Source organism: Solanum pennellii, chromosome 2, assembly GCF_001406875.1.
Source record: "Solanum pennellii chromosome 2, SPENNV200".
Taxonomy (NCBI): Eukaryota; Viridiplantae; Streptophyta; class Magnoliopsida; order Solanales; family Solanaceae; genus Solanum; species Solanum pennellii.
The window spans coordinates 51,336,127-51,346,646 of NC_028638.1; the positions used below are offsets into that span (position 1 = coordinate 51,336,127).

The 10,520-nt window shown below is 36.4% G+C and overlaps 1 long non-coding RNA gene across 1 annotated transcript; it reads right to left on the minus strand.

The window, feature by feature from the left end:
- Positions 1–1,379: 1,379 nt before the first annotated feature.
- LOC107010135 lies at positions 1,380–2,903 on the minus strand. The gene is made up of 2 exons (XR_003576789.1): positions 2,690–2,903; positions 1,380–1,966 (listed from the first exon to the last, which is right to left on the minus strand). It is a non-coding gene; the product is annotated as an uncharacterized LOC107010135 (long non-coding RNA).
- Positions 2,904–10,520: the final 7,617 nt, after the last annotated feature.

Consider the following 10,520-nt stretch of genomic DNA (forward strand, 5'->3'; position numbering starts at 1 on the left):
TTCTAAGATAAGATTCCAAATTTATTCTAATATAAATTAAATAGATTTTTAAAATAAAATATTGACTTTAAATCAATATAAATATTATAACTTATTTTTTGTTTTAAATATTTGATTTGATTCATTATTGGGCTTTTCCTTATGAAATGATTTTTTTCTTTAAAGATTTTAACCTTTTGAAAATATGTTTAGACAACAAAATTAAAGGAAAACCTAATATATTTTTAGTTTAAAGTAATAAGATTTATTTTTTTAAAATTTCGTATCAAGTCAAATTAGACAAACAAATAAAAATAGACAAAATAATAATTCATCTTTATTTGTAAATTCTTTAATTATTTATGATTCATATACAATTTAATTACGTATATTTATAGTTGTTGATCCATAATTAGAATGTAATTTTAAAATAATCTAAATAATTTTTTTAAAGAGATAAAAAAACATGTATTTTAATAAATTAAAAATTAAACGTGTTTTACTCACATTCCAAGAAGACAACTTGAATTTATTAACCAAATGGATTATGTACAGCTTACTTCCTCGGTGAGCGGGGTGGCTTGACAGTGTTAAAAGTACTAAAAAAATATGTGCCTTAGGCCCCCAAATTTAAGGAGCCTCATTTTTAATAATAATAGGTTATAAGTTACTATTTTTAAGAAACATTGAATACTGTCTGTAAAAAAAGTTAACTTTTCATGAAATTGAAAGAATTATTTGAAGAAATTTGACATATTTGGAGTACTATATCTCATGAAAAATAATTTAAAATAAGAATAGTTATATTATCGATTGAAAACTAGAAGAAATGAATTATATAAATGTTATTAACAATTCAAGTTTAAAGCTCCATTTGATTTTTGCCTTAGGCCACTAATATGCTTGAGCCGCTCATGGACGGTGAGGATTGGCATATATTGATGCTACATTTAATACCGTATTTTACATGAACGGAGAGATATCATATTTACTTTTTTAGAGCAGCAAGGTAGCTTTGAATTGATCGAAAATCTGCTCTTTGCAGAAGTAACTATGCATATTGAGTGTTACTCTTCTCCAAAAATGTTAGTATAAACTGCAATATCTCAATAGGGTTTTCTTATGGTGGGTAGTGATATTGCTTACTATTTTTTGAACCGATCTTATCCAGCGATTGATGCTTGTAGTTTCTTTAATTAGTGATTAGAAAATCAATTCAATCAACTTTCCTAGCTGCAGGAACATGTGTCACGACCCAAAATCCACCCTAGAGGTGTATCATGGCGTATAAGATTCCGAAAGGTTCTACACAATGGTATCATGGACCAATGAATCACCAACAATATCAAGGACACCAGAGTCCAGAAAGAGCATGAAAATTGAGATCAAACTTTGCAGGATTTGGGAAGAAGCAGTCCTCTTTTCCAAATTATTTATGGCAAACTTATACTGACAACTTCATGTTTAACAGTCAAACAGAATTTCAATCCCATTTACATAGATGTAAGGATTAACAACTTGAAACCTGGTCCCAAGCAAAGGATCTCCTGGACTAAAAGATACCTTGTTGTGAAGTTGTGAAGATTTTTCTGAATCTCCTGACAAAAATTTTGACCTCTGCAGTACCTTGCTCTGAGTTTTGCACCTGGAGAAGTTTCTCAAAATATATTTCCATGCCTCTAGGAGACTTGTGATTTAAGACATGGTTATCATCATCAGCCACTTCAAATTCAACACTCTAATCATCATTCAAGGCGATATTGTTTATTTCTGTAATTACTTTTTTCAAACATAATATCTTCATCATTATCAAAAGATGGATCAGGCTTCTGTGCAAAGAACAGCTCCGCATAAATGGTTTCCTTCTCTCATGCAGCAACCTCTCCCTGATCACATTTGAACTGTCATCAAGTTCAAGTGACTACTGAAGCATCCTCTCTTAATCTGGCAGCGACAATTGTTTGAGACTCCTCCTCCCATCTTGAACCTGCCAAGCAGTCTGATTTATAACTGGATCTAGCTGAAGCACTGAATTTGTTATCCAGGAGAGAGGGAGAGTAATAAGAATAATGAAAAGAGGAATGTCATGTGTAATTCCATGAAAAGGAGATGTACTTAACTTTTTGAATATATAATATTGCAGAGACAAGTATTGGAGAATGTTAACGCAAGAAGTGTGACAGATGTTGGCTGCTTGTGGATCATTTAAGTTCCCATTTTAACCAAAACATCTAACTTCATGCTCAGTGTTAGGTTTAACTTAAATGAATGTTGCAAAATTTAGTGCAATGGAATTTCTGGTAAATGGCAATTTTATCAAGTCCCATAGACTGGTTGTGTGATGAAAATCTAACCAAAAATCGTAAATTACGTGGTAAATAATCTTGAAGCTTGAGAATGAATGCTGCAAATCCAACCCCAGTTTTGCATTTGGTCAGCATAGTTGTTTAGTAATTGGTAACCAATTTCAAACATGACCAGCAAGAGTATGGTCAAAGGCTCAAAACCAATGGTACCTATTATAAAGAGTTTCAAGACTTCCCCAAAAGACTCAAAATCAATGTTACGTAATATCAAATTAATGTACCAACTCTTGCTCTGGATCAAGATAGGTTGCTGGCCTCATTCTTTCAGACAGGACATGATAATTCAATAAGTTACAGACTCCAAGTTGAAATGACTCTTCAATGAGTTTTTAGACAATCATTACCTTCCCACACAGTTCTTCCAGACGAACTCGCTCATCTGCCCTGATAGACTGTTGACCTCATTTTTCCAGACAGGACCTGATAATTCTCAGCAGAGACTCAGAGAATGCAAGACCCTCTTTGGACTTCCAGATTACAAATGCAAAACAAAAAATCAATCAAAAGTAAAGTATGTAAATCAATTTCTTTTACGTGTTTGAGTTTGCAGAGAAGTAAAAGTACTTGGGGTGCATTTGCTTCCATCAACTGATTTGTGGTAAAATACATCATGAACAATGACTGCAAAAAGAAAAATCACTAGAAATTTCATTAATAGAAAACAACAGTTAATGCACGTATCAGGTACGCTTATACAGAATTACCTGTTTTACCAACATCTTGTCTACAATCATCAATTCCAAGGTTCAAACACTTGTCGTCCAGTAAACAATGGCAAGAATAAAAACTAGGTTAGTTGTTTTATAGCTATCCTAATGGATACTACCAACTATAACCCAAAAGAACTTTTACCTTCAAAACCTTACGATATCCATTTGGCCTCCCATGAATTTAAGTAACAATTTCCAACAAAGAAACGTCAGAAATAGATCTCAGAACCCCTCTTTTAAAGCCAAAGCTTGATGGGAAAGCATGATATCATCTGAATGGTTGTATTTTGATGTTGCTGGTGTAAATCAAGCTTACAAAACCTTAGTTAATGTGAGACATATATGAGAAAATATTATTGAATTTTATATCTAAATTGTTACATTGAAACCTATTTATAGACACTACATTTGAATCCTTTTTCAACTAGGACTTCTATTCCTATTCCTACTCTAAGTAGCAAGTACTTATTTCTATCATAACAAAAATGGCCAGACAAAAAGGAATTTTGTTGTGATAAGTTCAACTATTCCTTTCTTAACCTACCTATGGTGCACAAAGTAGAAATTTTGAGCTGGTGATAACCAAAATTTCCAGCAAATAACATAGCATGAAGTCATTAGCTTCCTATCCAGTTCATAGCAAAAGGTCTACAGAATCAGATAATGTAATTAGTTGAAACAAAATTCAGTAATCCTAAAAAGTGCAACAATTCTCAAGTTTGGTCTAGTAAAAAACTAAGAGTAACCTAATGCAGTCCTCTGCTTACATGTGTGATACAATTTAGCAAAAGGAGAACTAATCGCTGATGTGGCAATTTCTGTTAAACAAGTCCAGAAGTTAGTTATTCTGTCAACAAGTCCAGAAGTTAGTTAGAACAGTTAGGATTGTTAGATAGTTAAATTTTGTTAATTGTATCTGTGAAACTTAACGGTTTTAGTAATCTCTAGGAGCCTATAAAAGGATTGTAATAGATCATTGACAGATTCATTGATTGATAATCAGATTGTTTTCTTCTCTCTATAATTTTCTCTTAAGCTGAATTCTCGGGTTTAATCCCTGAACTAGCTGTTCAAAATTCTTCGAGATTACTCCTGGAATTTGTTTCTTCTCTGTAATTCTCTGTAATTGTATCAATTGGTATCAGAGCCTGGTAATCCTTGGCACTGATCTGATGACGCGCAGCAAAGGTCAAGAAGAAACAGAGGACAAGCTTCAACAGATTCAGACGCAGTTACAAAAATTGATGGAAGGAATGTCTAGTATAAACGATCGGAATGCACAGGCTGATAAGAAATTGATAGAAATCAGGGAAGCAATTGGGAATTGGAATCAGAAGGGAAAAGAAAAGGACCAAGCTAGGGCAGAATCTAATTCTGGTCGAGATTGTCTAGGAGAAACGCCGCAAGGAGCTCGATTCAATGATATGCATACTGGTAATGATCCTAACTACAATAGTACGTTTTTCAATCGTTACTCTAGATTAGAATTCCCTCATTTTTCTAGTGGTGAGTTGAGAAATTGGTTGCACAAGGTTAATCAATTCTTCTCCATAGATGAAATACCTTTTGAGCATAGGGTGAAGGTGGCTTCTATCCACTTTGAAGGTGAAGCTATGGCATGGCACAGGTCCTACATTAGATCTAGAAATTCAGTTTTAGATCCATCTTGGACTGAATTTGTGTTAGCAATGAATGAAAGGTTCGGAGAGGGTTTTGAAGATCCCATGGAAGCCCTAAAGAACTTACAATAAACTGGTAGTGTGAGGGAGTATCAGGCTGAGTTTGATAGGTTATTAACTGGACTTAATCTCTCTAATGAAAATGCCATTAGTTGTTTTTTGGGAGGTCTGAAGAAGGAGTTGAACAAGCCTATTAGAATACATGCTCCAAAAACTTTGTTGCAAGCATATAAGGTAGCTAGGTTGCAAGAAGAGGTGTTTGAAGCTCAAGCTCAATCCTGGGGAATCAAATCTTTTCTTAAAGTCCAAGGTCCTATATTACCCACTCCTGGCCATCTTAAACCTCAGTATTTCCAAAGAAATTCTTATTCCAATTCCACATTCGCGAAACCCCTTGAATATGTACCTAATAGGTTTAATAGATTTCCTAATAATGGTGTTACTAAAAGGCTATCAGCAGCAGAGATGGATGAAAGGAGATCCAAAGGGTTGTGTTTCTTTTGTGATGAAAAATATGTGAAAGGACATAACTGCAGAGGAAAGAAGCAATTGTATCTGGTAGAAGTAGTTGAGGAAGAAGAAGTAAATGTTGAAGTAGAAGAAGTAAATGTTGAAGTAGAAGAGGAACAAATAGAAGAGGTTTGGGAGAAAACAGATGAATTTATGGCTATATCATTACAGGCTTTTACGGAGGTCATTGGTTATCAAACCATAAGAGTAACAGGATACCATGAAAAACAACCCTTGCAAGTCTTGATTGATACTGGAAGCACACACAACTTTATAGATAAACAAGTGGCTGCAAAGTTGGGTTGTCAGACTAGTTCTATTCAAGAACAATCTATAAGTGTGGCTGATGGTAGAGAAGTGCAAAGCGCTGCTATTTGCAAGAATCTTCACTGGCTACTGCAGGGAACCACATTCTCTTCTGATTTTTTGCTTTTACCACTAGGAAATGTGGATATAGTCTTAGGAGTATAATGGTTGAATACATTGGGCAGAATTTTGTTTGATTTTAAAAAAAGGTCCATTGAGTTCGTTTACAAAGGAAAAAAACATGTATTAAGAGGTGCCAGCACTGGTCTAAAGGCGGTTAAAGCTAAGACCTTAGCTAAGGAAGGGCAATTGTTCATGTTGTCACATGTACCTCAGGCAGTAGAAGTTGCGCAGTGTCACAACATTCAAGCCATTCTAAGTGAGGGAATTTTGCCATCATTTGCTGCACTAATTAGTTATTACTCATGCTTATTTGAATTGCCAACTACATTACCACCTCACAGAGGTTCTTTTGATCATAGAATTCCCCTAATTGACAAAACAAATCATGTTAACAAGAGACCCTATAGGTATCCGGGGATTAAAAAAGATATTGAAAAATTAGTACAAGAGATGTTGGATCAAGGTGTGGTGCAACATAGTACTAGCCCTTATGCTTCTCCAGTAGTATTAGTTGGGAAGAAAGATGGAAGTTGGAGACTCTGCGTTGATTACAGAGATTTGAATCAGATGACAATTAAGGATAGTTTCCGATACCTATCGTTGAAGACTTGCTGGATGAGTTAGATGGAGCTATAATTTTTTCTAAAATTGATCTAAGGGCAGGTTATCATCAATTAAGAATGGCTGAAGAGGATGCTTACAAAACAGCTTTTAAAACTCATGAAGGGCACTATGAATTTCTGGTTATGTCGTTTGGCTTAACCAATGCACCTTCATCATTTCAGAGTTTGATGAATGCAGTCTTTAAACCATTGTTAAGGAAATCAGTATTGGTATTCTTTGATGATATTCTGATTTATAGCAAAGATGTTAATGCTCATTTAGTTCATGTGGAAGCTGTATTTGATTTGATGAAACATCAGTTGTATGCAAAAATGTCAAAGTGTGCTTTTGCAGTGGATAAGGTGGAATATTTGGGGCATTTTATTAGTGCTGGGGGGGGGGTGTCAACTGATCCCAAAAAGATTACAGCTGTGCAACATTGGCCAATACCAACTAATATCAAACTATTGAGAGGATTCTTGGGTCTTGCAGGATACTACAGAAGATTCATCCAAGGGTTTGGAAGCATATGTAGACCATTGCATGACTTGTTAAAGAAGGAAGGGTTTGTGTGGACAGATGATGCGACTACAGCTTTTGAAACACTGAAACAAGCTTTGATTTCTACCCCCGTACTGGCTATGCCTGATTTTCCTTGCCTTTCGTAGTGGAGACAGATGCTAGTGGTAGAGGTATTGGAGCTGTGCTAATGCAATAGGGACACACTATTGCCTACATTAGTAAATCATTGGCCCCGAGGCACCAGGCTTTGTCAGTGTATGATAGAGAGTTATTGGCACTTATTTTTGCTGTCACTAAGTGGTCTCACTACCTGTTGGGCAGAGCCTTTGTGGTGAGGACAGATCAAAAGGCTTTGAAATACTTACTCAACCAACATGTTCATACAGACTTTCAGGTGGCTGGTATATCAAAATTGATGGCTTTTGATTTTTCCATAGAGTACAAGAAGGGCTCTGAGAATAAGGCTGCTGATGCCTTATCTAGGAAACCTGATGCTGAGCTATTAGCTATTTCACTTCTTACTCCTAATGATAAGTTGTACCAACAGATCAAGGATACTTGGACACAAGATGCTACATTGCAAGAGTTAATAGTTTAAGTTGCAGGTTCAACCTTTCAAGTACTTTACTTGGAGCAATGACCAACTCAGATGAAAGGGTAGACTAGTAGTTGGACATGATACGCAGTTGAGGAATACCATTATCACATTATGGCACTCTACTCCTCAAGGTGGGCATTCTGGAATGGATGCAACTATTAGAAGAATTCAATCATTATTTTATTGGGAGTCTCTTGTTCAAGATATTAGAAACTTTATCCACAAGTGTGATGTTTGCCAACGGCACAAGTATGATGTTGCTACTTACCCAGGGTTGTTGCAACCTCTGCCCATTCCTGAAGGGGTGTGGACTGATGTATGTCTTGGTTTTATTGAAGGTCTTCCTAAAGCCAAGGGCAAGTATGTGATATTAGTGGTTGTGGATCGGCTTAGTAAATATGGCCATTTCATGAGCTTACAACATCCTTATACTGCCCAAGATGTAGCTCAGTGTTACTTAGATCACGTCTTTAAACTCCATGGTATGCCTGTTACATTGACAAGTGATCGGGATCCTGTTTTCCTCAGCTCATTTTGGAAGGAGTTGTTCACTCTACAAAGAGTTCAGTTGCAACGATCTACTGCATATCACCCCCAAACTGATGGGCAAACTGAAGTACTGAACAGAACTTTGGAAACCTATTTGAGGTGTTTTTGCTCAGACAAACCTCTGCTTTGGCCCTCCTATCTTCCTCTTGCATAGTGGTGGTATAATACCACTTATCACACTGCTATCGAATGCACGCCCTTTGAAGTTCTTTATGGTCAAAAACCACCTATTCATCTCCCTTATTTGGTTGGAGAAGCTGCTAACGAGATGGTTGACAGATCCTTGGAAGCAAGAGAGGCTATTATTGAGTTGCTTAAGTTTCATATCCATCGGGCACAACAAAGGATGAAGGACTTGGCTAATAGACATCGATCAGACAGAGTATTTGCAGTTGGTGACTGGGTGTATTTAAAGCTGCAACCTTGTAGACAAGTTTCAGTGGCTGCTCGACCTTTCAACAAGCTAGCAGCAAAGTATTATGGACCCTATATCATTGACGCACGGGTTGGTGCAGTGGCCTATAAATTGTTGTGCTTCCTGTTGATGTGTTGATCCATCCCATTTTTCATGTTTCTCAGCTCAAGAGATGCCATGAGGTGCCTAGAGACATTTCTCATCCTCCAGTCCTACAGCTTTCTAGTCCCTATTGTCCGACGCCTGACACTATACTTGAGAGGAGGTTGGTTAAGAAGGGTAACAAGGCTGTATGTCAAGTGCTTGTAGGTTTGGAAGCTGATCAGGCAACTTGGGAATATCTTTCTGAATTGCAGCATCGATTTCCCTCTTTTCAGTCTTGAGGACAAGTCTGTTCTTTACAGAGGGGTATTGATACAATTTAGCAAAAGGAGAACTAATCGCTGATGTGGCAATTTCTGTTAAACAAGTCCAGAAGTTTAGTTATTCTGTCAACAAGTCCAGAAGTTAGTTAGAACAGTTAGGATTGTTAGATAGTTAAATTCTGTTAATTGTATCTGTGAAACTTAACAGTTTTAGTAATCTCTAGGAGCCTATAAAAGGATTGTAATAGATCATTGACAGATTCATTGATTGATAATCAGATTGTTTTCTTCTCTCTATAATTTTCTCTTAAGCTGAATTCTCGGGTTTAATCCCTGAACTAGCTGTTCAAAATTCTTCGAGATTACTCCTGGAATTTGTTTCTTCTCTGTAATTCTCTGTAATTGTATCAATTGGTATCAGAGCCTGGTAATCCTTGGCACTGATCTGATGACGCGCAGCAAAGGTCAAGAAGAAACAGAGGACAAGCTTCAACAGATTCAGACGCAGTTACAAAAATTGATGGAAGGAATGTCTAGTATAAACGATCGGAATGCACAGGCTGATAAGAAATTGATAGAAATCAGGGAAGCAATTGGGAATTGGAATCAGAAGGGAAAAGAAAAGGACCAAGCTAGGGCAGAATCTAATTCTGGTCGAGATTGTCTAGGAGAAACGCCGCAAGGAGCTCGATTCAATGATATGCATACTGGTAATGATCCTAACTACAATAGTACGTTTTTCAATCGTTACTCTAGATTAGAATTCCCTCATTTTTCTAGTGGTGAGTTGAGAAATTGGTTGCACAAGGTTAATCAATTCTTCTCCATAGATGAAATACCTTTTGAGCATAGGGTGAAGGTGGCTTCTATCCACTTTGAAGGTGAAGCTATGGCATGGCACAGGTCCTACATTAGATCTAGAAATTCAGTTTTAGATCCATCTTGGACTGAATTTGTGTTAGCAATGAATGAAAGGTTCGGAGAGGGTTTTGAAGATCCCATGGAAGCCCTAAAGAACTTACAATAAACTGGTAGTGTGAGGGAGTATCAGGCTGAGTTTGATAGGTTATTAACTGGACTTAATCTCTCTAATGAAAATGCCATTAGTTGTTTTTTGGGAGGTCTGAAGAAGGAGTTGAACAAGCCTATTAGAATACATGCTCCAAAAACTTTGTTGCAAGCATATAAGGTAGCTAGGTTGCAAGAAGAGGTGTTTGAAGCTCAAGCTCAATCCTGGGGAATCAAATCTTTTCTTAAAGTCCAAGGTCCTATATTACCCACTCCTGGCCATCTTAAACCTCAGTATTTCCAAAGAAATTCTTATTCCAATTCCACATTCGCGAAACCCCTTGAATATGTACCTAATAGGTTTAATAGATTTCCTAATAATGGTGTTACTAAAAGGCTATCAGCAGCAGAACCCTGAACTAGCTGTTCAAAATTCTTCGAGATTACTCCTGGAATTTGTTTCTTCTCTGTAATTGTATCAATGTGGTCCCACCACCTCTACTCATCAATGAAAAATAAGAATATTTTGTTACTTCCTCAGAGACTCTTCTGGCTTATCCTTAATCCTCTCATTCTAATTTATGATTTCTCATATTTAATTAAACTGTTAGATGGTTATAGTGTTCCTCTAAGATGTGGATTATTTCTCGTAAAGTTAGACCATTCTGGCAAGCAACCTTAGTTCAACAGTGTTACCATATTTAATAAGTCCAAGCTGCATTTCCAACCTCCACAGCTGAAGAGTGAAGATCAACCTAAATTTTCTGGTAGGGCTCAATTTTTATCT